This window comes from Talpa occidentalis, unplaced genomic scaffold (assembly GCF_014898055.3).
Source record: "Talpa occidentalis isolate TD23 unplaced genomic scaffold, MPIMG_talOcc4v2.1 talOcc4.18, whole genome shotgun sequence".
In the NCBI taxonomy this organism is placed as follows: domain Eukaryota; kingdom Metazoa; phylum Chordata; class Mammalia; order Eulipotyphla; family Talpidae; genus Talpa; species Talpa occidentalis.
Window position 1 is genome coordinate 10,633,832 of NW_023601851.1, and position 27,509 is coordinate 10,661,340.

At 45.6% G+C, this 27,509-nt stretch overlaps 1 long non-coding RNA gene across 1 annotated transcript; it reads right to left on the bottom strand.

Annotated features, from left to right (window-relative positions):
- Positions 1-2,288: 2,288 nt before the first annotated feature.
- LOC129146168 (uncharacterized) lies at positions 2,289-11,677 on the bottom strand. Its single transcript, XR_008552686.1, has 3 exons — positions 11,577-11,677; positions 11,383-11,452; positions 2,289-2,508 (listed from the first exon to the last, which is right to left on the bottom strand). It is a non-coding gene; the product is annotated as an uncharacterized LOC129146168 (long non-coding RNA).
- Between the last annotated feature and the right edge of the window lie 15,832 nt (positions 11,678-27,509).

The window sequence follows — 27,509 nt, forward strand, 5'->3', positions numbered from 1 at the left end:
TAAATTCTTGAATTACAACTGCTTTGGTCTAACAACTGCTGAGCAACATCTCGTTCCTACTTCCTCAGGGCAGTGGAGCAGCATTTTATGACAGCAACACCAAGCCCTAGGCCCCTGGTCATAGATTACTGTCCATCGCAAAGGCCAACTTGGCTGGGACCTTAAAACACTGAACATGGGGCCCCCCCTGGAGGCACAAGGGCTTAAGTCACAACCTATGAAGCTGTCTGCAGCCACCGCAGCAGGGGTTGGATCCCCCGGTCGGCCAGGGAGCTTCCTATATGGTGCAGCAGACCGCTCCTGACTCACCCACTGTTCCCCTCAGTGGTGTACTCTGGTCAATCTGCATGTTCTGTTCCCCACTCTGATTCTGGTGAATCCTCTCTCTATCACACACACCCACACCTCTGTCCTGTATTCCAGCTCTTGTATGCATAAATAAATAGATAAATATTAAAAGAAACACTGAACATGGGGGAGAGGGTATGTTACTGTTTCATTACCTACAGGACCACTTTGGATTCCAGCAGAAAAGGACCCATCTTATTCCAGAGCTCCAGCCATTAGCCATCTAGCTGCCACCTGGGATGCCACCTATGTAGGCCGACAGGAGGAACGAGGACCCTTCCCATTGACTGTGTTATTCTCCGGAACCTCAGATCAAGACACTATGCCCTTCAGGCTGCTGTATGCTGACATGATGGACATCAACAAACCCCCTAGACACCACCAACTCTGTTGTGTTTTGTTGTGACACTGTTCTACGAAACTCCTATTCTGATGTCACGGACCTTAGAGACAAACTATAAGGACAACAGACGGTAAAATTGTCAAGAGATCAGCTAAACACTGTACAGGCCCAACTGTCTTTGCCCTGTGACTGGACCTGTACATCCATCTGTGTAACTCCATTTGTATATAATCAGACTCAGGCTACATGGAAACATATTAAGCTACAATTTCAAGGAAATGTAAATATGTCTGAGCAAATGCAACACTTGCAACAAAATACACAGGGGACATTTGTTAAATGCTTATCAGCAGTAGGAGGGAAATATGTTGTAAATTTAATGATGGGGGTTAACCAATTTAAATAAACTGAACTATGTAAAAGCTTTGGGAATTATCTTCATGTTAATTGCAGTAATCCTTATTTTTGCATATCTGTTACTTTAAATCCTCTTCTACAAAAGTAAAGGAAGAAGCATGCGGGAGTGAAAACAACTGAATGTTGCTGCCATAGACATTGTCAAGGCTACACTAAAAAACAAAACAAAAAAAAAGGGACCTCCCTGCTGGTGCAAGGGGTTGAGACGCAACCTATGAAGCTGTCCAAAGCCAGTGAACATGAGTTTGATCTCCACCCAGGGGGTTACCCACATGGCACAGCAGACCTCTCCAGACACCCCGCTGCTCCCCTCAGCAGTGTATTTCCATTAGTCCACCTGTTCTGTTCTCCAATCTGGTGAATTATCTCATTCCCCCACACTTCTGGCCTGTACCCCAGTTCTTGTATGCATAAATAAATAAATCTTTTTTTTTAAAAAGGCGGGGGAGATGTGGAGACCCCTATGGCATAAAGTGCTGAGGCAAGGAAACTATCAGGGTCATGGCTGAAAGACTGGGCATGGCTAAAAGATGGATCAGCCCGGGTCAGAAGATTGGCCCTCCTACAGATCAGGATGTTGTGTCAGCGAAACCAGGCCTGTGAGAGAAACTAGATTAGAAGAGAGAACAGAATAATCTGATAACGCAGAACCTTGGCTGTGCATGTGTGCCAGAATAATGCTGAATACTAAGGAACAAAAGAATAATCCACTGTTTTGTAACTAACCTAGGAGGTGGTCTGTCTCCATAAATCTGAGTTGTTCTGGGTGCTCCAGACGACTGAGCCAGAATGAGAAGCCTTGCGTCCCCTGTGTATGTTTTCTTCTCCCTGTTGTTTGCTTTCTATTTAGTTCTATGCATTGAGACGTTGTGCCACTGGTGTTGGCGAGCATCTCTTTGGAGTGCTCCTCTAGGGGTGTCGGAAACTGTTCACCAGACTGAGACTAGCACTGGTAGGCCAAAACTCCACCAGAGTGTTGATGCTGTGTTGCTGGGCACTGTCCCTTACAGTTCACTCCCTCTGTATTTACTTAGTTCCAACAGGGAATCACTTAGTTGGTGATTTTGTTCTGGTCATGAGGGGGCACCAGAGACCTGTCCTTGCTGACCTTTGCTTTTTCCCAGTGGTTCTCGGCTGGCCTTAGGCTATTTGTAGGTCTCCGTGGAGTCCTTGCCTTCCTCTGACGGCGCCCGGAGCCACTCGATCACCTCTGTGGTGATTTATCACCATTCTCCACAGTTCCCATTTGTGGGGTGAGGTGCCTGAAATAGTTCCTCTCTACTCAGTGTCCCACTTGATCTGTCGTTTGTTCTTGCTGGGTTTTTTTCTTTCCTTCTTTCCATTGGTCAGAGAGTGCCTACTCAGTGGGTGGAGGAGGTAGCAGTGTTCTGACTCTTTCCCTTTTAAAAAAAAAATAAATAATAAAACTTCTCTTTGGCAGAGACTAAAAGTCTCTGTCTTGTGGGGAAACTCACTGTGTATGTGAAAGGGGGAATCTGGTGAAACTTTTCTCAGACGTGACCCAAGAACTCCAACTGTGACCCCAACACCTCTCCAAAATATCACTCCTCACCAATGTCAATGTTATAAAATCAAGCAAAGTCAGAGAAACAGTCAGCAAGAGGCACATCAAAGAGAACTGGCTGTAACTGAATGAGGCAATATGGATTATGGAACATAAAATGTACATTAGGAAAAACTAATGAAATTAAGCACGGAGTTTGGTAATTGTGTCAATATTGCTTCATTAGCTGTAAAAAAAAAAAATACCAAAAAAATTCATGTAAGGTGGGCGGAGCAACATGGCGGCGAGGAGACGCTGCGAGTAAGATCTCCCATTAAAAAAAGTAAATAGGGAGGAAAAGCGGCAGGTCCCAGTGAGAACCGGGACACGGAAGATAAACGGGTGACTCCAGCAAACTGCCCGAAGAAGAAAGTTGCCATAAAAGAGGACGAGAAGGGAGGGAAGCGCAGAACCCTGCTCCCCTCCCCCGCCCACAGAGGCGGCACTCTCCGACCGGCAGAGAGGAGGGAAACAACAAACCAAAACGGCCAACAAGAAAAACGGACACAGCAAACGGGACTGGGAGTGGAAAGGAACTATTGCAGCCACCACACCCCGTGAACGGGAGCTGAGGCGAACCCTGCAGGATCCGCCGCGGAGGTGAGCTCCAGGCGCCATTAAAGAGAGCCCCGCCCCCCAGGAGGAGACCAGCACCAGCACACAGCCCCGGCCGCCCGGTAAGCTTGCGCGGAAAGTGGCGCGGATCCAGACCAGATCGCAGCTGCCCAGGTCCCCGTGCCTGCGACCTAGGCTTGCGGGGAGACGGCGGAGGCCCTCCCTGAGTGAGCAGGAACAAGGCGCCCAGGCAGGGGAGCGGGATTCAAAAGGCGCCATTCCCGCGCCACTGATCTGGGCTACAGCCCGCGTCCTGGAACTGAGGGCTTTGGAACTGAGACCCGGGGCACGAAATTAGGGGCGTGGGTTCCCCACGACGGTGGGGCACAAGGCAGACACAGCACCCCAAAGCCGTTGAGGTGTACCCTACCATCCCCGCTCTGCTCCCTGTCCCACGGGGTGGAAAATCAGCTCCCCAAGGGCTCTAGGAGAGATCTCTGGCGCCACCTAGCGACTTGACCCCAGCACAGGCTACTGAAGGAGCTAGTGGCCAGCTGGGGAGTTAGCCCACACCTGGCTCCTTCCGAACAAGTAGTCTGAGCCCACAGGGAGAGCGAGCACCCACAGCCGGGGCAGACCAGGCGCGCAGAAGAGTGTGCCTGAGACCAGACGCGCAGGGAGTGTGTCCCACATCACCATTTTAGAACAGGGACATTTCTTCAGTAAAGACTACCTGCAGAAGGCTTCCTCAGGAGCCAGAGGTGAGCAGGGGAAGTTCGCCCACGCCAGACCCCCTCTGGCCTGCAGTCCAAGCCCAGAGGGGAGCAGGAACCCACCGCCTGGGCAGACCAGGCGCACAGGGGAGTGTGTCCCCACATCGGCATTTTAGAACAGGGACCTTTCTCCATTAAAGGCTGCTTGAAACTGACAGATGACTCCTGGAAGAACCAGAGGGGAACAGAGAAGCCCACCCAAGATGCCGGCCAGTCCCAAAAACACAGTGTCCCAACGCATACGGCAAATTAGAAAACAGACAGTAGGGAGGAGAAGAACCACACACAACCTAGCAACTCTCCAGAGAAAAAGCACACCACAAAAAGAAAGCCAGCCCCCAGATTGCAAAGACAATAACTTGGAAGAATTTCTGAGCCTTCCAGAAAGAGAATTTAAAATTGCCGTGATTAAAAAACTGACAGAAGTCATAAAGGAAAACAATGATAAGGGAAAAATAATCAACGATCAGAAGAATGCAATTGAGTCCCTAGAGAGGGAAAACAATGGTCAGAAGAAAGAAATTGAGTCCCTAAAGAGGGAAGTAAAAGAAATGCAGGAGATCAAAGAATTAATGGAAGAACTAAAGAATTCTGGGAAAAGCAATGAAAGCAGAATAGATGAAATGGAAGAACGAATAAGTAATCTGGAAGACACAGAAATAAAAAGAACCAAAACAGAAAAGGAAAGAGAAGTACGAAGGAAAAAGAACGAAGAAAGACTTCGGGAACTATCTGACTCCATGAGGAAAGGAAATATAAGAGTTATAGGAATACCAGAAGGAGAGGAGAGAGATGTAGGAACAGAGAAAATATTCAAAGAGATAATTGAAGAGAACTTCCCAAATGTGAAGAAGGAGCTGAAAATTGATATACAAGAAGCAAGAAGAACACCAAACTTCCACGACGAAAGGAAAAATACAGCAAGACACATAATAGTAAAGCTCCCAAGAATCCAGGACAAGGAAAAAATAATGAAGCTGGCAAGAGGGAAGAAACAGATAACATTCAAAGGAAAACCAATCAGGCTGACATCAGACTTCTCCGAAGAAACACTACGGGCAAGGAGAGAGTGGAGGGACATAGCCAACAGATTCCAAGAAAACAGATGCCAACCAAGAATACTCTATCCCGCAAAGCTCTCCTTCCTCTTTGAAGAAAGAATATGGACCTTCCCAGACAAACAGAAACTCCGGAATTTCATTGCAACTAAACCCCCACTCCAAAAAATACTACAAGGAGTCCTAAAGCCAGAACCTCAGAGGGACGAATAACAATGAAAGAAGGCCAAAAAAAAAAAGTTATTAAAAGAATAAATAAATAAAATCAAAGGAAAGACAAACACAATGGCAAATACAGATGTTAACATATCAATATTAACTCTAAATGTAAATGGACTAAACTCTTCAATAAAAAGACACAGAGTGGCAGCCTGGATTAAGAAACAAAACCCAACCTTTTGCTGTCTCCAGGAAACACATTTAGCTACAAAAGATAAAAATAGGCTCAAAGTTAAAGGATGGAAAACAATCCTACAAGCAAATGGACCAAAAAAGAAAGCAGGAACAGCTATACTTATATCAGATAAAACAGATTTCAAACTCAAAAAGATAAAAAGAGACCCCAATGGTCACTACATTATGATCAAGGGGACAATACTTCAAGAAGAAATAACACTCATTAACATATACTCACCAAACGAAGGAGCACCAAAATATATCAGACAACTGTTGTCCTCTCTGAAAACAGACATCAGAGAAAACACATACGTAGTGGGAGACTTCAACACACCACTATCAACAATGGATAGATCAACAAGACAAAAAATAAGTAAAGAAACCAAAGCTCTAAATAAGGACCTAGAGCAATTAGGCTTAACAGACATCTATAGAACACTAAACCCCAAAAAAACGGAGTACACATTTTTCTCAAGCGCACACGGATCATTCTCCAGGATCGATCACATACTGGGGCACAAGACAAACATCAACAGATACACCAAGATTGAAATCATATCAACCATCTTTTCTGACCATGAAGGCATCAAACTAGAAATAAACCATAAAAAGAAGGCAAGGAACTTTCCTACCTCATGGAGATTAAAAACCACACTACTGGAAGACCATTGGACTAATGAGGAGATCAAAGAAGAAATTAAAAATTTTTTTGAATTGAACGACAAGCAGGACACTAATATCCTAAATGTATGGGATGCAGCAAAAGCAGTAATAAGAGGAAAATATATAGCAATAGAAGCTCACATCAAGAAACAAGAAAGAACGCAAAGAAACAACCTCATCTCGAAGCTCAAAGATCTAGAAAAAGAACAACAAAAAAACCCCAAAACCAGTAGAAGAAAAGAAATAATAAAATCCAAAGCAGAAATAAATGAAATTGAAACTAAAAAAACAATCCAAAAGATCAATGAAACCAAGAGCTGTTTTTTGAAAAAATCAATAAAATAGACAAACCCCTAGCCAGGCTCACAAAGGAAAAAAGGGAGAAAGCACAAATAAACAGGATCATCAATGAAAGAGGAGAAATCACAACGGACACAGCAGAAATCAAAAGAATAATCAGTAACTACTATGAACAGTTATATGGAAACAAGTTTAACAATCTAGAGGAGATGGACAAATTCCTACAACTCTACAATCACCCAAAGCTAGATAAAGAAGAAATAGAACACCTAAACAGACCAATTACAATTAGCGAAATTGAAATGGTAATCAAAAACCTCCCCAAAAACAAAAGTCCAGGACCTGATGGATTTACAAATGAATTCTACCAAACATTCAGAGACGAATTAGTGCCTATCCTTCACAAACTCTTCCAAAAAATTGAGAAGGAAGGGACAATACCAAACACGTTTTATGAAGCCAACATTACACTAATACCAAAACCGAACAAGGACAACACAAAAAAGGAAAACTACAGGCCAATCTCCCTAATGAACACTGATGCAAAAATCCTCAATAAAATTTTAGCTATCAGAATCCAACAATGTATCCATAAGATAATTCACCACGACCAAGTTGGATTCATTCCAGGGGCACAAGGATGGTTTAACATCTGAAAATCAATCAACGTTATCCAACACATCAACAAAAAGAAATATAAAAACCATATGATAATATCAATAGATGCTGAGAAAGCTTTCGACAAAGTGCAACACCCATTCATGATAAAAGCCCTTGAAATTCTGAGGATACAAGGAACATACCTCAACATCATAAAGGCCATCTATGACAAGCCAACAGCCAGTATCATTCTCAATGGTGAAAAGCTGAAAGCAATTCCATTAAGATCTGGAACAAGACAAGGATGTCCACTCTCACCACTGCTTTTCAATATAATACTGGAAGTCCTAGCCAGGGCAATAAGACAAGAGAAAGACATCCAAGGAATCCAAATAGGAAAAGAAGAAGTCAAACTATCACTATTTGCAGACGATATGATATTATACATAGAGAACCCCAAAAACTCCACAGAAAAGCTAATTCAACTCATCAATCAGTTCAGTAAAGTGGCAGGATACAAAATCAACACGCAAAAGTCAGTAGCCTTCCTATACACAAACAATAAATCTGAAGAAGAAGAAATCAAAAAGACCATCCCTTTTGTTATTGAAACAAAAAAAAATCAAATATTTGGGAATAAATCTAACAAAAGAGGTAAAGGACCTATACAAAGAAAACTATAAAACACTGTTAAAAGAAATAGAAGAAGACACAAAGAAATGGAGAGACATCCCCTGCTCATGGATTGGAAGAATAAACATTATTAAAATGGCCATCCTACCAAAAGCAATATACAGATTCAATGCTATTCCAATCAAAATTTCAATGTCATTCTTCAAAGAAATAGAACAATTATTGATGAAATTCATATGGAATCACCAAAAACCCCGAATAGCCAAAGCTCTCCTGAAAAAAAAAGAAGGGAATGGAGGCATCAGACTCCCAGACTTCAAACTATACTACAAAGCCATAATCATCAAAACTGCATGGTATTGGAACAAGAACAGACATACAGACCAATGGAATCGAATAGAAAATCCAGAAATAAACCCACAGATTTATGGTCAACTAATCTTTGACAAAGGAGCAAAGAATATGCATTGGAGCAAAGAAAGTTTGTTCAATAAATGGTGCTGGGAAAACTGGGTCGCTACATGCAAAAGAATGAAGCTTGACCACCACCTCACACCATACACAAAAATCAACTCAAAATGGATTAAAGAACTAGACATAAGACCTGAAACCATAAAATATATAGAAGGAAATATAGGCGAAACACTACGTGATTTGCACATCAAAGACATCTTTACAGACACATCACCCAAAGCAGTGATAGTGAAGGCGAAGATAAACAGCTGGGACTACATCAAATTAAAGAGCTTTTGCACAGCAAAGAGACAATAACAAAAACAAAGAGAAACCCCACCAACTGGGAGAACATTTTTGCACCCAACACTAATGATAAAGGACTGATCACAAAAATCTGCAAAGAGCTGATGAGACTCAACAACAACAAAGAAAATAATCCAGTCAAAAAATGGGCAGGAGCTAAAAAGAAACTTCTCTGAAGAGGAAATGCAAATGGCCAACAGGCATATGAAAAAATGTTCAACATCACTTGTCATCAGGGAAATGCAAATCAAAACTACCATGAGATACCATCTTACACCAGTGAGAATGGCACATATTAAAAAAACTAGCAACAACAAATGTTGGCGAGGGTGTGGAGAAAAAGGAACTCTTCTGCACTGTTGGTGGGAGTGCAAACTGGTCCAACCACTGTGGAAAGCTGTATGGAGATTTCTGGACCTACTAAACATAGAGCTTCCATATGATCCAGCAATTCCACTCCTAGGTATTTACCCAAAGGACACAGAAACATCAATTCCAAAGAACACCTGCACCCCTATGTTTATAGCAGCACTGTTTACAATAGCTAAGCTTTGGAAACAACCCAAATGCCCAAAAATAGATGACTGGATCAAGAAGATGTGGTACATATATACCATGGAATATTACTCAGCATTCAAAAAAGATAAACACATGCAATTTGCAGCAACATGGATGGCGCTGGAAGGGATCATGCTCAGCGAAATAAGCCAAAAAGAAAAAGAAAAATACCGGATGGTCTCACTCATAGCAGGAATCTAGAAAACTTAAATAAGGGACCAGGAAAATGAATAACTATAAGAAAGTGAAAATCAAAATCAACAAAAAACTATGAACCAGAGACACTTTTAGGGGGGCGGGGGTGGGAGGGGAGGGATTGGGGTCAGAATGGGGGGGCTGCAATTGTATGGGGAATATAACAATAAAATTTATTAAAAAAAAAATAAAAAAAAAAATAAAAAAAAAAAATTCATGTAAGATGTTAAAGTGGAAATGGTGTGGGATAAATAAGAACTGTACTATCTTTGCAACTTTTCTGTAAATTTAACAGTATTCATTAAATGTTATATATTTTTAATGTCCTCAATACTAAATAGGTTGTAAAAGGAAAAAACAATCTACTTTCCTGTTTCCCCAGGTTTTGTTATCCAGAGGCTGGAGAGAGGGATTCTGGGGAGCAAAGCTGGAAACCTCACACCCAGGGCATTTCCCTGAGTCTCCTCTCCTCTGAGCCCTGCTTCCCTGAATCCTCACAGAGCATCTCACCACCAGGATGCCGCCCTCCAGGACCCCCAACTCTTCCCATTTCAGAACCGGCCGTGTCCTTGCAGCTCCACCAGAATCCGAAACACTCCACCAGAATTGGGAAACAGTCAGATAACCCTTTTTATACCAGGGTCGCCCTGTAACAGTTTGGCTCAGTAAAGAAAGGGGGAGCCAAGCTAAACTTTCTCGAAGGAAGGGAAAATTCATTGCACCCCCGGGCGAGCTTCGGGGTCCCAAGAAGGGGGCGGTCCCTGAAGTCGTGCCCGTTGTGGGGGGAGATGTCATTTTATAGGGTGAGGAGAGGTTAGGCAGGAAAATTGTGTTGGCGGGGGGGGGGAAACAGGTTTAGGGGGAACAAAGTTGTTTTTTTGTGGAGCCAAATTGTTTTCTCCTGCTTATGGCTTCAGTTTCGGTTTGATGGAATCAGGGGTACTGGGGTCAGGACCATCTTGTTGTTTGTATGTGGGTTTCCTCATTCCTGGTCCCTGCATCAACCTTTCATACCAGCCTTTTGTTGAAATGGGCCAATGGTTCTTTCTTTGGCTACGTTCTGCTGGACAGCGGCGAAGACCAGGGTGGGGGCTCAGGTCTGGTTATGAGATAGTCTTTGCAGGGACGCGAGGATATGGGTGGAGAAGGAGTTGGTTAAAGGTGGTATGGGACAGTTCTTGGATCCAGTGTTGCATGAAACAGAGTAAGCATGGGGCAAAAAGAAAAAAAATGAGATTAGGATAAGAGGTCCTATGAGTGGTAATACTTTGCCCGAGGCTGTGTTGATCTGAAATTGCCAGGCATAGACAGAAGGGAAGTGGCTTGAAGAGATGGGATTAGAAACAGAGGAAGGAGAGGAGCCTCCCATGTGGTGCAGCGGTGGACGGTTGAGCGCTGGATTGCCAAGCTGCCCGCAGCCTCTACAGCACCGGTTCAATTCCTGGCCTCTAGGCGAGGGTCCCACAAGGCGGGCAGACCTCTCCTGCCGCCCACTGCTCCCCTCAGCAATGTGCTTCGTCAAGTCTGCCTGTTCTGCTTTTCGCTTTGTCTCTGGTGAGTTCTCTCACCCTCCTGTGCTTCTGACTGTACCCAGTGCTTGCATAAATAAATCTTAAAAAAAAACAAACAGAGGAAGGTGAATCAGAGGGCCTCTACTTTATAAGCTGAGTGGGATGTGGACCAGGGGCACAGTGATGTGTACCCGAGTTGGGCCTATGTGCTCGCATACATACTGCTTGTCCACAGGGACCGGTTTGACCCTGGACAGCTGATGCCAGGATGTGTTGCCCAAGACCTTGACAGCCATTGGGGTAGTCAGGATGATCGTGTGTGGACCCATTCACTTTGGCGGATGTGGTTTTGGAGAGATGGCTTTCAGAAGAACCTGGTCTCCAGGGCACAGCAGGTTGACAGGTGCATCAGGGGACAGAAGCACAGGTTGTGGCAGACAACAGTCTGCATATTTTTGGAGCAGCTGTCTGAGCAAAGAGAAGTATGGAAAATATCCAGCCAATGTGTTTGTTGGACAGGGAGTTCATGGTTAGTAAGAAGAGGTCTGCCATACATCCGTTCAAGACGGGGTCAGGAACAAGGGGCCACAGGGAGTGGCTTGGAGGTGCTCTAAATCCAGTGTGAGCAGCTCTACCGAGGATTTACGCAGCTCAGTGGAGAGTTTGGTTAGGTGATCTCTGGTAAGACAATTCACCCGATCTACCTTACCAGAGGATTGCAGTCCGGAGGGAATGTGTAATTTCCATGTGATGCCCAGGGAGGAGTCCTGTGGAGTAATCTTTGAGATAAAGGTGGGAAATAAGGAAAAAACAAAGAAAGAAAAATAAAATAACTAAAATAAATAGCCTAAACAAATAATTAAATAAATAAACCAATAAATAAAGCAAAAGAAAACCAAATACCGCAAAACACAATCTCTCTCTCTGTATCGGCGTCCGGAGTGCACAGGTCACTGTCCAAAGCTTCCCGGCTCCTGAGGACACAGGCGCAGTCCAGGCGGGCCTGATGTAGGCGGGGCCGGTGCCGTCACAATGGCTCTTTGTGGCGTCAGAGCCAGAGGCCACAGCCATTGGCAGAGGGAACCGCCAGTGGTTTTTCAGCCTTAAGGAAAAAGCTGCCGCTTAACGGCAACCCTTGGAATGCCTGAGAGGCCCTTTCATTTGTGCTGAGCAATCCTGTCCTGGGTTTTGGCTTGTGCAGATACTGGCCCTGCCTTGTGCAGATGCTTTACTGTTGCGCTCACACTGTGGAGAGAACAGCAAACAGGGGGCGCAGGCGGTTGGGCGGCGCTGGGAATCTGTCCACAGCTTCCGCCGCGCCCGCGAGGTTACCACGTGGCGCGCAGAATCCTCCTGCAGCGCCCGCTGCTCCCCTCAGCAGTGGATTTCAGTCAGTCTGCCTGTTCTGTTCCCGGCTCTGTCTCTGGGGAATCCTCTCACCCTCCTGCGCATCTGCCCTGCACCCCGTGCTTGGATAAATAAAATACATCTTTAAAAAATAAAAAAAAAAGGAGTCACAGTTACTACTGTTGGAGTGAACTAGTAAGGTTTAAATTCTAAAATTTTCAAGAGGTAATTTCAGGATTCTTTTTCAGCCTGTCTTTCTTTTTTGGGGTTTTAATTGTGTCATGGACATAAGACCTGAAACCATAAAATATATAGAAGGAAATATAGGCGAAACACTACGTGATTTGCACATCAAAGACACCTTTACAGACACATCACCTAAAGCAGTGATAGTGAAGGCAAAGATAAACAGCTGGGACTACATCAAATTAAAGAGCTTCTGTACAGCAAAAGAGACAATAACAAAAACAAAGAGAAACCCCACCAACTGGGAGAACATTTTTGCACACAACACTAATGATAAAGGACTGATCACAAAAATCTGCAAAGAGCTGATGAGACTCAACAACAACAAAGAAAATAACCCCGTCAAAAAATGGGCAGAAGAGCTAAAAAGAAACTTCTTTGAAGAGGAAATGCAAATGGCCAACACGCATATGAAAAAATGTTCAACATCACTTGTAATCAGGGAAATGCAAATCAAAACTACCATGAGATACCATCTTACACCAGTGAGAATGGCACATATTAAAAAAACTAGCAACAACAAGTGTTGGCGAGGGTGTGGAGAAAAAGGAACTCTTCTCACTGTTGGTGGGAGTGCAAACTGGTCCAACCACTATGGAGAGCTGTGTGGAGATTTCTGGACCTACTAAACATAGAGCTTCCATATGATCCAGCAATTCCACTCCTAGGTATTTACCCAAAGGACACAGAAACATCAATTCCAAAGAACACCTACACCCCTATGTTTATAGCAGCACTATTTACAATAGCTAAGCTTTGGAAACAGCCCAAATGCCCAAAAATAGATGACTGGATTAAGAAGATTTGGTACATATATATACCATGGAATATTACTCAGCATTCAAAAAAGATAAACACATGCAATTTGCAGCAACATGGATGGCGCTGGAAGGGATCATGCTCAGCGAAATAAGCCAAAAAGAAAAAGAAAAATACCGGATGGTCTCACTCATAGCAGGAATCTAGAAAACTTAAATAAGGGACCAGAAAAATGAATAACTATAAGAAAGTGAAAATCAAAATCAACAAAAAACTCTGAACCAGAGACACTTTTTGGGGGGTGAGGGGCGGGAGGGGAGGGATTGTGGTCAGAATGGGGGGGTTGCAATTGTATGGGGAATATAAAAATAAAATTTATTATTTAAAAAAAATTACCAGAAAGTAAAGAAAAAAAATAATTGTATCATGGAGTCTAGTATAGTAGAAAATAACATTAAATAATAATACTATATACACAATAGTTCCTTTGAGAAGGAATATACTAACAAATCCAATAGGTCATAACAATACCAATGTGCTTAAAATCTAAACAAAAATGTTAGGCAATTCAGAATACTTCGTTTTTTACGTTGCTTTTAACACTTTAGCCAAAATAAAGTGATTTAATAGTGATAAATATCAGGAACTATAAATATCATTGTTTTAATTCTATATATATTACATATATCAATATGTGCACTTACAAATATATTAATATCTGAGGAAGGAGATTTAGAGATGTTAATTACTTTTTCCAAGGTTACCTATATATGACATTCACTCAAAAGAAACAATGACTAATTATTGAGAAACTACACTGTACTTTTGTAGAATTGATAGTGTTCTACTGATCAAGATATAGAGAGACTGTTGTGATAAAACTGACTTTTCAGTGGCAGGGAATAAAAGCAATATAAATAAGTTTTAAAATATCCAACAGAGAAATAACAAATGGTGATAGGATCTGTACAAAGGATCGAAACATACCAATTGAATTTTCAATAACATATAGGATAACATCAAAATATGAAACCCTTCAGGATATTTTTAATAAAATGTATGCATCTGTAAAGCGATGAAAACATTATTCTTTAATGGAAATTATAAGACTTCAATAAATGACAATATGAACTCTATTTACAGACCAGGATGCACACAGCAAAGTTTGGGAGAAAGCACAATTGCAGAGGGGAGCACGGACAGGCAGAAATGACTGAATCACCCTGCAGTAAGAAAAAGGAGGTCAGTGTTTCATGTGGACAAAGGAGAAGGAATTGTGAGACAAGGTCAAAGATATTCACAGAAACTAGTCACTCAGAACTTCCTAATTCAGGGTGATGGCCTGAACTTCATGCTAATTGTGAAAATGGAGAGAGATGATGTTGAGTGGAGTGAATTGAATAATTTGTGTTTGAGAAAAATCTCTTTGCATTGGGGAAACTAGATTGTAGGAGAACAAGAATGCAACAGGGAAAACAACCGAGAAACTTGCAGTAGACAAAGAGAGAGGTGTGGGTCATAATGGTACTTTGCTTAGGATGTTAGCTAATAGGGCTGATTTGGATGGATATAGAAAGTGAGGGAAAGACAGAAATTAAAGATGCTGCCAAACTTTCTATCCTGAGCAACTTGGTACATCTAATTGCTATTTGCTTTTTTTTTAAATTATTTATTTATTTATTTATACAAGCACTGGGTACAGTCAGCAGTGCGAGAGGGTGAGAGAATTCACCAGAGCCAGAGCAGAGAACAGAATAGGCAGAGTGACGAAATGCACTGCTGAGGGGAGCAGCGGTCACAACAGGAGAGTTCTGTGGCGCCATGTGAGATCCTCACTGGTGGTCAGGGATCGAACCTGTGCTGCAGAGGCTGCAGGCAGCTTCGCAGCCTTGCACTCAACCGCTGCGCCACCAGGGGAAGCACATGCTTTTTTTTTTAAGTTTTATTTTTATTTGCTGAATTCAGAGAACAAAGAGTAGAGGTTTGGGTAGATAGAAGATTGGTGTAGTTGAAGAAGTTAGTTTCCATCTTCTTTTATAAGAAATCACACCACTCTAATATCTAACAAAGATTTATTGATATATAATGTTGTGGGGAAGAATCAAGGTGGAGACACTGTTGCAGGGGTGAAAGAATTCACCAGAGACAGATGGGAAAGGCCAGGTGAATTTATTGAAATACACTGCTAAAAGAAGCAGAGGGCGAAAGCGGAAGTGTGTACTGCTCAGAGTTTGGGTCCCAAGTCTCTCTTTATACTCGAGACACCATTGACTGGTTAGGGTGACTAGTCTTGGGTGTGTCCTGACTGATGATCTGAATCAGCATAGAGGGTCATCAGTTCTGGGCCTCACCAGCTTAAGGTCCATGTTTCCATGGCAGTTCCATCCCTACTCCCTTTATCATTCCAGCCTACCAAACTTGCTTGCTGGCCAAGGAGTGGGGGCTTGGTTTTCAAATTCTTAACGATACCTTGACAGGCCAGAGGTGCAGGGGTGAAAAATTTCACCAGAGGCAGACTGGAGAACAGAAAAGGCACATTTGTTCAAATACACTGCTAAGAGAAGCAGCTGGGGAGACAGGAAAGATCTGCAAGTGAAGACAGATTTGGGGCTCCCTTTTATAACTGGTTTTGTCAGTTTTGCTTTGGGGAGTGAGTTTTGGGCTGGTTAGTGCAGGGGTGTCTGATCCTGGGGGGTTGATCTTTGACCCAGAATGTGTCCTGGCCTTGCCTCCACATTCCTGGTCAAAGGGATCCATCTTACGGTTTGGGACCCAGAGCAGCCTTATCAATTCTCTCTGTGTTCAAGCCTCCCAAACCTTCCTGCTGGGCAATGGGTGAGGTTTAATTTTAACCTTATTTAACGCTACCCCACCAGATACCATTTGGTTTCTGTTTTCATGCCACAGTGGATACTTTCGTATATGTGATTTACATCCCCTCTTCCTGGTCTTCACCTGTCTGCATCTGCTAAATTCAGAAGTCTCTACTGACAGAAACAATTCAAAGCATGCACTCTATGACTTAACACTCTTACATCAATATGTGTCAAGTAAATTACCAAAAAGGGAACACCAATTCCCCAAAGGCTAAACACGGAAGCAATTCTACATTTTCTTAAGAGAGAATTTCTGACAATTAGGTTGTAAGTTATGGTACAATCAAAATAGCAAAAGGGGTTTGAATTGGGTTGCTTTATTTTTTTATTGCTCATTCCCTGTCGCAACCATGTTTAAATACCAAATATTGAAACATGTGCCCATCAAATAAGCAAAAATAATATAAATTTCGGAAAAAGGAAAGAAAATACTGTGATTTCCAGAGAAAGGATCATGTTGTCACTCCTGCAGTATACATCTGGCCCAACACGGGTGTCAGGGTATCATTTCATAATTTTAAAAACTAAGCTCTCACTCTTACCCCATAGTCATGTTTGAGAGACTGAGCAGAGAAGGACATCAATTAGGCTGCCACGGGAACTGGGCCACTAGTCTGACCACCATGGCAGATAAACCAGCCCAACTCCAGGAATGCAGAGGCAGGGCCTGCACATGTGTCTGTGTCAAAGGTCTGCACCCAAGAGCAGACATCCCAGCTGATACCCCGTGCAAACTGGCTCCCCAAGTAAGAAACCCTATGTAACCCTAGTGTAAAAGTCTCAAATCCTTCACACACAGCTGTATAGCTCCCTCTTGTCCCCGGTTCCCTGCCAGGCTATTTCAATAAATCCTCCTTTTCTCTTCTCTACTCCACTCTGCTGCACTCTTACACCCCCATACCTCACACATACCTCAGCTATGGTTCCACCACAAAGAGTGCTTAATAATGTTTGTTCAACTTAACAAACTATCCAATCATCGCTTATATCACTGACCCCTGAATTATTATTATTTCTGATATAAATGTTATCAACAGCATTAGCAAGCTAATATTGGTTGGACAATAAAAGATAAATTCATTGATTTTCAAACTCTAAAAAGTTCCCTTATTTTCTGTAGATTCAGAGACCTGATAAGGGAAGGACACAGGCTCAGATCTCTTTCTTCACCCTCCCTATACCAGAGAAGCTGGACTTGAATGTTTACAAATCATGACTGGAGAACAAGGATTGACAGATTTGTCTCTCATCAAGGAATAAATACTTCAAACTTTATTCACCATATATTGTAGTTTATTTATTTTTTAATTTTCTTTTTTTATGGAGGCATGCTTTTATTTATTTATATATTTGTTTGTTTGTTTGTTTGTTTAAACATGCACTGGGTAAGGTCAGAAGCACGGGAGGGTGAGAGAATTCACCAGAGCCAGAGTGAGGAGCAGCAGAGCCAGAGTGCGGAGCAGAACAGGCAGAAGGACCGAAGTACACTGCTGAGGGTAGCAGCGGGCGGCAGGAGAGGTCTGTGTGCTATGTGGGACACTCCTCGGGTGGCCGGGGAGCAGCCGGGGATCGAAGTGGTGCCGCAGAGGCCGCGGGCAGCTTCACAACCCAGAGCTCAACTGCTGAGCCACCGGGGAGGCCCTATTGTAGTTTCTTTTGCAACTACTAAAATCTGCACTACAGCAAGGAGATAGCCAAAGGCAATTAACAAATGAAGGTGGCTAGTTTTTCATTCTATTTACAAGGTTGAATTTAGCCTGAGGGTGTCATTTCCTTGTTCTAAGGAAATAATTTCCCTTTTCTCCACAATTCTACATTTATGGGTTTGCTCCATGAATTTTGAAGTGGCTGGAATTTAGGATGACTTAGAAAATTTGCATCAAAATGTGGGTCTTTGAGCAACCCTCATCCATCTTGTAGATTATGACTCCCATGTATTAGAGCAAAAACTGTAAAGAACACACAGCAGGGCCTCCCCGGTGGCGCAGCGGTTGAGCGCTGGGTTGCGAAGCAGACCTTGGCCTCTGTGGCGCCGGTTCGATCTCTGGCTGCTCCCTGGCCACCGGAGGAAGGTCCCACATGGAGCACAGACCTCTCCTGCCGCCCACTGCTCCCCTCAGCAGTGTACTTCGGTCCTTCTGCCTGCTCTGCTCCCCTCTCTGGCTCTGGTGAATTCTCTCACCCTCCCGCGCTTCTGACTGTACCCAGTGCATGTATAAACAAACAAATGAACAAAAAACAAACAAACAAATAAAAATAAAAATACATGCCTCTTTAAAAAAAAAAAAAAGAACACACAGCAATCAGAATAAATGTCCTCTGAAATTAAGACCTATAAATGTCCCTTCATATGCCATCAGTTGATTCCATTGTTTTTAAAAATTAACTGCTGAGAGAGAAAACATCTAAAAAAGGAAAAGTATGAGGATTGCATAGAAGAGGGCAAGTCAAAATATCTCAGAATAGCTATTACTTTTTTATATATATATATATATATATAAAAATGGAGTTTCAGAATTATCACCAATTTCATGAGCTCTAATAAACATCTTTGTGTTTCACTTCATTTTCTTTTAATTTTTACTGCAGTTCCACTGGTTTCTACCATTATATAGTGATAGGTTTTGGTGTACATTAAACATTAACATTTGAATAAAAATTTCTATTCTTCACTATCCAAGAACTCCTTTACCCAAATTCCCCAGCCCCTTTTCCTGTTTCCCTCTGGCAGCAGATATTTGGTTCTTACAGACAAAGATGTTGTTTTTGGTTTGTTTTGTTTGTTCATTTGTTTTGTTTCTTTATCATCTATATAGGTGTGAAATTGTAACAGGGTGGTCCCCAGGAAAGAGGGTGGTTCCATGTTTCCACCCCACCCAAGGGAGGGTGGAGCTGAGCAGGGAGAGAAGAAGCTGCAGAGGAAACTGAAGAAGGAAGGAAGCAGGATGGAGCCAGAAGGAGACCCGGAGGAGGCACGTGGAGCAGAGAGACGCTTGAAGAAACCATGCCTGTATTTTGGTCGTGGACTGGGTAACACAGATGTGGGTGATAGACCCGTGGGGAGGTGGCAATGGCAGTTTTTGTCTTGATTTTGATAATTTGCTCTTTTCATTCCAGAATTGTGTGGTGGTTTCTGATCCTTTTCTATGGGTCCCCACTGGAAGATGCCTTAGACCTGTGGCAGGCTTTGGGGCCTTATTCTGGGCCAATCCCTTTTGGATGGACTTTTACCCACGAGGGGACTGGTAACTTTGGGTACTTTATTTAGAAACTATAGAGACACACTTCGGGGGGGAGGTGGGGGGGAATGGGGGGATGGGGGGATTGGGGATGGGGGGGAGGGAGGGCCAGGGAGAGGAAGGACTAGAGTCAAAATAAGGGGGGGTGCAATTGTATTGGGAATATAACCAAAATGAAAATGCATACATTGTGCAAAGATGAAAAATGATGTAAGAATTATATAAAATAAAATATTAAAAAAAAGAAACTGTAGTCTTTGCCTTTCCTGTATTGTTTCCTAATTGTATTGAAGTTCCTTCCCAGGAACTTCATATGTTTTGTGTTTCTCATATGTTTTGTGTTGATGCAGCGGATGGCAGAACCGATTTAGAGCAGGTAGGTTTGTGGTGTCTGGGCTGCCCCTCTCCCTGCCCTGTAACAAAATCGTATGGTGCTTTTAGTATCCCTCTGACTTATTTTAGATAGCAAAATATATATACTCTAGGTCAATCCATGTTGTTGCAAAGGGCAGGATTTCATTTTCTTATAGCTGAGTAGTCTCCCACTGTGTGTGTGTGTGTGTGTGTGTGTATGTATATATATATATATATATATATATATATATATATCACATTTTTTTTATTTTATCATGTACCAGTGGGTTCCAAGTTTGTTTCTCTGTCTTGAGTGTTGTGATAATGTTATGATGAACATGGTGTTCCATATATCTCTTTCAATTTAAATTTGTATATTTTTGTGGTAAAGCTTGACAACTAAAGAGAAGTCAGCTAGCTGGGTCATGTGATATTTATTTTCTTAAATTTCTTGAGGTATTGCCACACTATTTCCATGTAGGATGTTAACAAAATGGAAATGGTGTGGGATAAACAAGACCTGTACAGCCTTTGCAACTTTTTTGTAATTCGAACAGTATTCTTTAAATGATATTTTTTAAAATACTCTCAATATTTAATAGGTTATAGATGGAAAGTTTTTTTTTTTTTTTTTTTTTTCCAGTTTCCCAGGTATCACCATCCAGGGAGTGGAGAGAGGGGTTCTGGGAGAAAAGCTGGAAACCTCACACACAAGGCAGGCTCCGGAGTCTCCTCTCCCCTGAGCCCTGCTGCTCAGACTCCTCACAGAGCATCTCACCCCAGGACGCCGCCCTCCAGGACCCCCAACTCTGCCCACCTCAGCCCCCACCCCATCCTGGTGGCTCCACCAGAACCAGGAACAGGCGGCAGCGCCCCCGTGTGGCCACAGGGCTGAGCACAGGAGCCCAGAGCCGCCCTTTCTCCTGCTTAGCCAGGCCCTCCCCAGGCTCCCTGGGCCCCCAACGGCAGGACAGGGATCTGCACACAAGGGGGCGCCCAAGACCAGTGTCAGGTCAGAGTCCTCCAAATTTCTTAGTCCATGGACAAAGGACAAAAGCAGGTTTCCAGGTCCTAATAGCTGATTCCCAGATTATGGGCTGATCCCCAAATATAGAGGTTCCTTCAGTCTCGGGTGGATCCTTGGACTCCAGAGTCTCGGTACTTTGTTTCTGCTTCTGCTTCCAGGGGTGAAAGCGCCTCCTCCTGGGAATTAACATTCAATTCTACCCAGGAGCCAAGGTCCTCCCCCAAGAAAAGGAAAAGGTTCCAGGATAACGCCAAGACCCGTGGGCCGACCACCCATCCACGTCTTAGAGCAGGGGGCAGCAGGAGTGATCAGAGCCGGGAGAGACCCCGGGAGCTGGTGGTGGTGTGTGGTGGATCATTGGTGGAAGGGCCACACCTAAGAGGAACAATAACTATAGAAAGATGACCCACACAGTCAGAAAATAAATAAATAAATATACATCTTTTAAAAATTCTCCATCTCTTAATCAGGGGAGGTCGAGGAGAGCCCCCAGGGCATGGCTAGGAAGGTGGGGAGGCTCCTGGAAATGGAGCAGCGGATAAAAATGGGGACTAGAGGATGGGGCCCAAAAGGAGTGGTGGGGCCACCAGGAAGGATGGGGCCAGGAAGGGGCAGCATCGGGGACACTGTGAGGGGAAGGTCTTTGTGAGTGACGCAGCTCTGGGCCTTTCCTGTCCGTGCAGGGCTGGTGTGACTCAAACACGCACACTCAGGCTAATGAAGGAGAGAGAGGAGGAGAGGACAGATGGTTAGGAGGAGGCCACCATTTCCTGAGCCACAACATCCTCCCCAACTCCCCAATGCTGGGGTGGCAGGAAGATTCCTGGAATTAAGAGGAGGTGATTCAGGGAATCAAGAGGAGAAAGGCCTGAGCTGCCCTGGAGGGTCAGCCCTGGGGGCTGATTCTGGGGCTCCAGGGCCCCACTCCCTACGGGCGGGTTAGATTCAGCCCTGCTGCTCACAGTTCCAGGCTGCTGAGAGCCCCTCTGTGCCGTGACCCTGCAGACACCGCTCTGGGGATAGTATAAAGTAACAAAACAGCAAAATTAAATGGGAATCTAAAAACGGTAGAAATGATTTCTTAAAATCACATATTTTGAAGGACACTTCAGAGGACGTGGAATCCTTGTCTGACAGCTCATTGCAATCAGGACTTTGACCATCACGTGAGCTCCTCTGGCCTCCACTGTTTCTTGTGAGAAAACAGCCACTGATCACTTTATTGCCTGAATATTTTACTGGTTTATAACAAATCTCTTCCTATTTTGCACCTAAAACAAAGATCCGGCATCTCCACAGTCTCTGAGGGGCAGGCAGCAGGAGGGGCCTCACTCAGAGGCTCCAGCTCTGGGTCCCATGAGGCTGGGATGGGGACGAGATGTTGGCGGATCTGAACGGCCGTGATCAGCGTGCAAGGACCTGCATCAGAGCTCATGCATGTGGCTCCTGGAGAAAACCCTCAGGTCCTTGTCCTGTGGGCGTCCCCTTAGCTGAGCTTCCACCGTGTGAAGGGAGTCACCCCAGAGAGGGACCAGGAAGGGAGCCCGGGCGGGAAGTCTCAGCCCCTGTGAATCTGACTCTGTGATGTGGTGCGTCCCTTCTGCTTCATTCTCCTCACGAGAAAGAGCCAGCGAGTCAGACACACTCCCGGGGGGCACTGTCTCCCCTCCTGTGTATCCCAGAATTGGAGGAAAATTGAAAACCAACACAGTAGACCTTCTAGACACTCATTATTTCTATTCTGTCCACATAAAAAATAAGCTGCCTCCCACCCAAGGCCCCTAAAAGTCTCTCCCATCACAGAAACAGTGTGACGTCAGCATCTCATCATGTGACTCAGGACCACAAAGAGGAGGCGCCTTGAGAACATCTGTGCAGTGAAATTGTCTGTGCTCAGCTCCTCGTGGGCTACAGCAGTTTTCCCATAAGCCCTCGATGAAGATACAGTGGAGAACAGACACAGGGCAACTTGTAGACCCATTTTTTTAATGTTTTAAAAGCAAATTTATTGAGATATAACTTTTGGCCACTGAGTCATTTGTTGAAGGCTCACCTGTCATGTCCTTTTGGTAAGTGCAGAGCAGGACAATCATCCCATACTCTACCTTGAGAACATCTCCATCACCACAACAACCTTGTTTCCTGGGTCTGGGCCCAGGGGGCACCACCCCCTCTTTCCCCTCCCCAGCCCTGGGCAGCCAGAGCCCATTCTCTGTCTCTGGGGATGGGCCAGGGAACTTCTTCCTAAACACATCCCAGGCAACTCCGCTGACACAGACCTGCAGTGGACATTTGGGGTACCCTAACCCAATGCATGCTGGTGCCCAGGAACATACTCCACAGGGCGTTAATATCACAGAGAACCACATGACCCCACCCAGGAGGCCCTGCAGCCTGGGGTGTGTGAGGAGGAAGGACTGCAATAGCTGCCTCAGAGGGGGCCAAGGGCAGAGACAGGGAGGTTCCTTCCTCAGCAGGAAGGGGACATGGGAGCTGGGTCCCGAAAGCCAGATATGGGCACAGGAACAGAAGTGGCTCAGGGAGCTGATGAAAGGCCGGCTACTTGACCTCAGCAGTTAATTTCTCTGTGTGACCTTGGAGATCCCTCCCCAGCACTCTGTGAACTGGGAAGTGATACTGTCCTGACACCCCTCACCCACACCCTCTCAGAAACAAGGACGTGGAGACTTAGGGGTTATGGCAGTGCCCAGGTCAGAACCCCAGCCACCTGGCTAATGTCTGGGCCTCTGGACCGACACCATCCTCCAAACTGACCAGGGGACCAAGGAGGTGGTGACCCTGAAGCCCGCACCACCGACTCCGGATACCACACATTTCTTGCCTGGATTTGACTGAAGACAAAAGCACTGTAGTAAGTCATCATGTCATCACCCTTTATGGAAATGAATTGAACTCACAAAAGAACAAGACACAGAGTGACTGGTTGTACCAAAAACAAAACCCAACTTTATGCTGCCTCCAGGAGACAGGATCAAAACAGCCCCACTGTGGGAGACAGGTATAGGCCTGGATGCTTCAGGAGCAGCCCAGTGTGGACAGTTCACACCCCCACTGCTGGAGAAGCCAAGACAGGGGGAGGATCCTGCAGGCGTGATTGTATTTTTTTATATGTATTCTTCTTTTTTTTATTTTTTAACTTCAGTTTTCACTTGTAAACACTGTTTGTTTTCCCCCACCCACTCAGGTGTAGTCCCTATAGAGTTTCCTTCTCCAAGGAACCCGTGCACCATCACCTCAGTCCCCTATCTTCTCCCTCCCTCCCTCTGGTCCTCTGCACACTGGGGATCAGAGGGAAACTGAGACAGTCACAAAGGAATGGGGCAGGGACAGAGAAGCAGAGAAGGACAGGGACACACACAGAGAGTGAGATGAGGACAGACCAAGAGGGGGAGAGAGAACATCAGAGGGACATACAGAAAGAGAAAGGGAGAGTCAGCCAGTGAGGACAGGGAAGGAGACAGAAGAGGCCTCGCTGGCATCAGTCACTGTTGGAGTGGACACCCCATGCCTTGGGTGGCCTCATCCCAATCAGAACCCAGCCCCAAGTCCATACAACCTCCAGGCAGTTGGGCAGGTGTGTGAGCAGGCAGGGCTTGGGGGTCCCTGAGATGTTTGTCGCCAGCACGTGTACACTGTTTGTGGCCTTGGCACCTTGACTGGGCCCACAAGGCCCTGTAGGGCACGGCCAGAGAGGAGCAGGGCTGACAGGCACACTGGGTGGGAGGACAGGCACACCGGGTGGGAGATGTCTCAGCCCCCAGCAGGGCTGGCCAGGCCTGGGTGAGCCATGTGCAGGTGCCCTCCCCCGGGTGGGACCCTCCAAGTGCTGTGAGCCTGACACCAGCCTCCCTTCCAAGGGCAGCAGAGAGGAGTGGCCCACTCCCCAGGACCACCCCAGGGAGAGGCTCCACACTCTGGAGCTCCTCTGGGCCCATTGGAGACGGGAGCCTGAAGTTGCTGGTGCTGCAGGGCCTGCTCCCTGGCAGGGAGAACGAGTCAGGTTAGCAGCCAGAGACCTGGGTCTCCAGCTTGGCCCTGGCTTCATCGCACCATCTAAGGTCTCTGGGAGGCTGTGCTGCTCTCAGTGTTGTGAGATGAGCCTGGCATGGAGGGTGAAAAGGAAGTGGCCCAGGCAGCCATGGGGGGAGTAGGGCATCTGTGTGAGCAGGAAGTCCAGGGAAGGGGACCCAGGAAGTGACATCACCTCCGAGAGATGACAGGGCACACATCACCTTGGAACCCTGGTCCCCAGGCAGTTGGTTCTGAACCAAACCTGACCCAGCTCACTTGCCTGGTGGACCTGGACCTGGCCCCACGTTTTCTTGCTGTTTGCCCAGGTCTCCCCACAGTGGACCCAAAAAAGCTCCCCGAAACTCTTGTCTCCCTCTGCTGCAAGGCATGAGGAGCCTGTTCGTATGTCTCAGGCCAACACCAGCACTGCCCCTGAGGTAATGAGGGGGCCCTGGGGACAGGTCAGGCCAAGCCAGGGATCTGATACCCCCCACCCCTCCCTTCCCCCCTGTGAGTGTGGGTGTGCGAACTGTGAGTGTGAGTGTGTGCGTGCTCAAGGAAGGAGGGTCTGGCCCACCCAGGAGGCGGGTCATGTCTCCACCACAACCAGCCTGGCTTGTGGTTGGACCCAGAGAGTCATGGCTGCTCCCTCTTGCCCCAGCTGGTTGCCACCCAGCAGGTGTGTCTGTTTGCTCCCAGAAGGTGCTCTCTGTTCAGGAAGGTGAAGAGGCCGAAAGTGTGCATTTCCCCGACTGTCCTCCCACAGCCCAGTGTGGGATCTGTCACTTCCAGGTTGAAGTGCACCCACACCTTTGAGATTGGGGCACATGTCCAAAGGAACTGGCTGGAGTACAAAAAAAACTTGGAGTTGCTGTCCAAGGGTGAGCGGCCCAGGCTAGTGCATGGGCCTGACTGGATGGGTAGGGTCAGGTGCCCCTTGGAGGAGACCACATGGGCTAGATTTGGACCACGAGCAGTATGACCTGGCATCTGTAGCTGACAAATTTGGGGAACAGAATCCCAAGGGCCCCCTATTTTAGGCTGGTCTCTGCTCAGGGCTGTAGCATGTGGTCTGTTTGAAAAGGCAAATGGCAATCTGGCATGTGGCTGATGGCCTGTCCTCTTGCATATCAAGTGTCTTCTCAAGGAGTACAGCTGGGCTCCCCTGCAGCCCATGGGACAGGCCACGAGCCCAGAGAATTTGCTGATTGGAGAGAAACAGACACCAGGGGTGTCTCTGCTTGTGCTACAAGATCCCTGCAGGGGCTGGTTCCCCAGGCAGGGCTGCTGTTGCTTTCGCACCCCACTTGAACCTGCAGGATGTTGGCCAGAGGTGGCTTCCTCCCACAGGTGTGGTTTGAGCTCAGGACGCTCTTGCATAGGCTGCATTCTCCTGGCCAGGGCCTGGCTTTCCCAGCAGGGGTGGAGTGAGCTCAGCACTGTCCCCATGGGGTGCAGTGTCCTAGTCATTGTCTGGTTCCTCCTGTGGCACTCCTCTTATCTCAGAATCTTCAAAGAAGTCTTCGGAATCCTGCGCCAGTCGTAGCTTCCCCAGAAGGGGCGGGTGTGAACTGCTCACACTAGGCAGCTCCTGAATCATCCTGGCCTATACCTGTCTCCCACAGTGGGGCTGGTCTAAACACAACACTGCCAGGATGCCCTGCTTGAGCCTGGCAAGAGCCTGGCTCCCTGCAAACAGGTGGTGTGTGCTTGTGCCCAGCAGGTTGTCCCACAGGTTGCAGGTCCTGGCCTGGTTTCCCTAGCAGGGCTCAGCAGCCTGGGGATATCCTGCTGGAATCTGGGGAGTTTGAAGCTGACTCTGCAGGGGATTAGTGAGCTCAGAGTGCCCAGGAACACCTACAGCATCCTGGGCATTTTCTGTCTGACCCAGCAGGCCTGCTGGGCTCTCCTGTTCCTCTGGAACAACATATGCAGAGGGTGCTCACCTGATACCATTCCTCCAGGGTCCCATCCCCTGACCCCTATCCTGCCTGTCCATCTCTGGTGCAGACTAAGCACCGCTGACCCCAAACCTTATAGCCCATCCTCTAACTTCTACTACCCCTCCACCCACAGACACCTGGCCCTCCTCTTGTAGTTCAAAATCTTTGTTTCCTAATTGATTTCAAGTTGTTTCATTTTATTTCCTCCAGGGTTTCTTCTTCATTATAGAAATACTAATAAAGTTTGTTTTGTATCACCCAATTTTTTTCACTCCTTTAGCATCCAGTTCTGTTATAGTGCTGGCCTCCTTCTCGCTATGGCCTTGCAGAAGATCTACAACCCAGTGTAAACCCTTAAGCCAAACTACTCACAGCCGAGGCCCCTCAGGCCCTGATTCCCTCACATGTCTGCTGCCTCTGTTCTGAATTCTATCTGGGCATTTTACAGAGAAGGAACCAAATAAATGGTGACCTTGGATCTTACCAAGTATACAACAGAGGTAGTACACATGGTAGGTATAACACAAATTTGGTTTTTTGGGCCTCCCTGGTGTCCTAGGGGTGAAGCCTCAGCGCTGACACCATTGAGGCCTGAATCTAGCCCAGCTCAGGGAGCTGACTCTCCTAGGGCTCAGCAGATTCTCCTATCTCACCAGATGCTCCCCTTATATCAGATAAAACAGATTTCAAACTCAAAAAGGTAAAAAGAGACCCCAATGGTCACTACATTATGATCAAGGGGACAATACTTCAACAAGAAATAACACTCATTAACATATACTCACCAAACAAAGGATGACAACTATTGTCATCTCTGAAAACAGACATCAGAGAAAACACATACGTAATGGGAGACTTCAACACACCACTAACAAGAATGGATAGATCAACGAGACAAAAAATAAGTAAAGACACTAAAGCTCTAAATAAGGACCTAGAGCGCTTTGGCTTAACAGACATCTATAGAACACTAAACCAAAAATAACAGTGTACACATTTTCCTCAAGCGCACA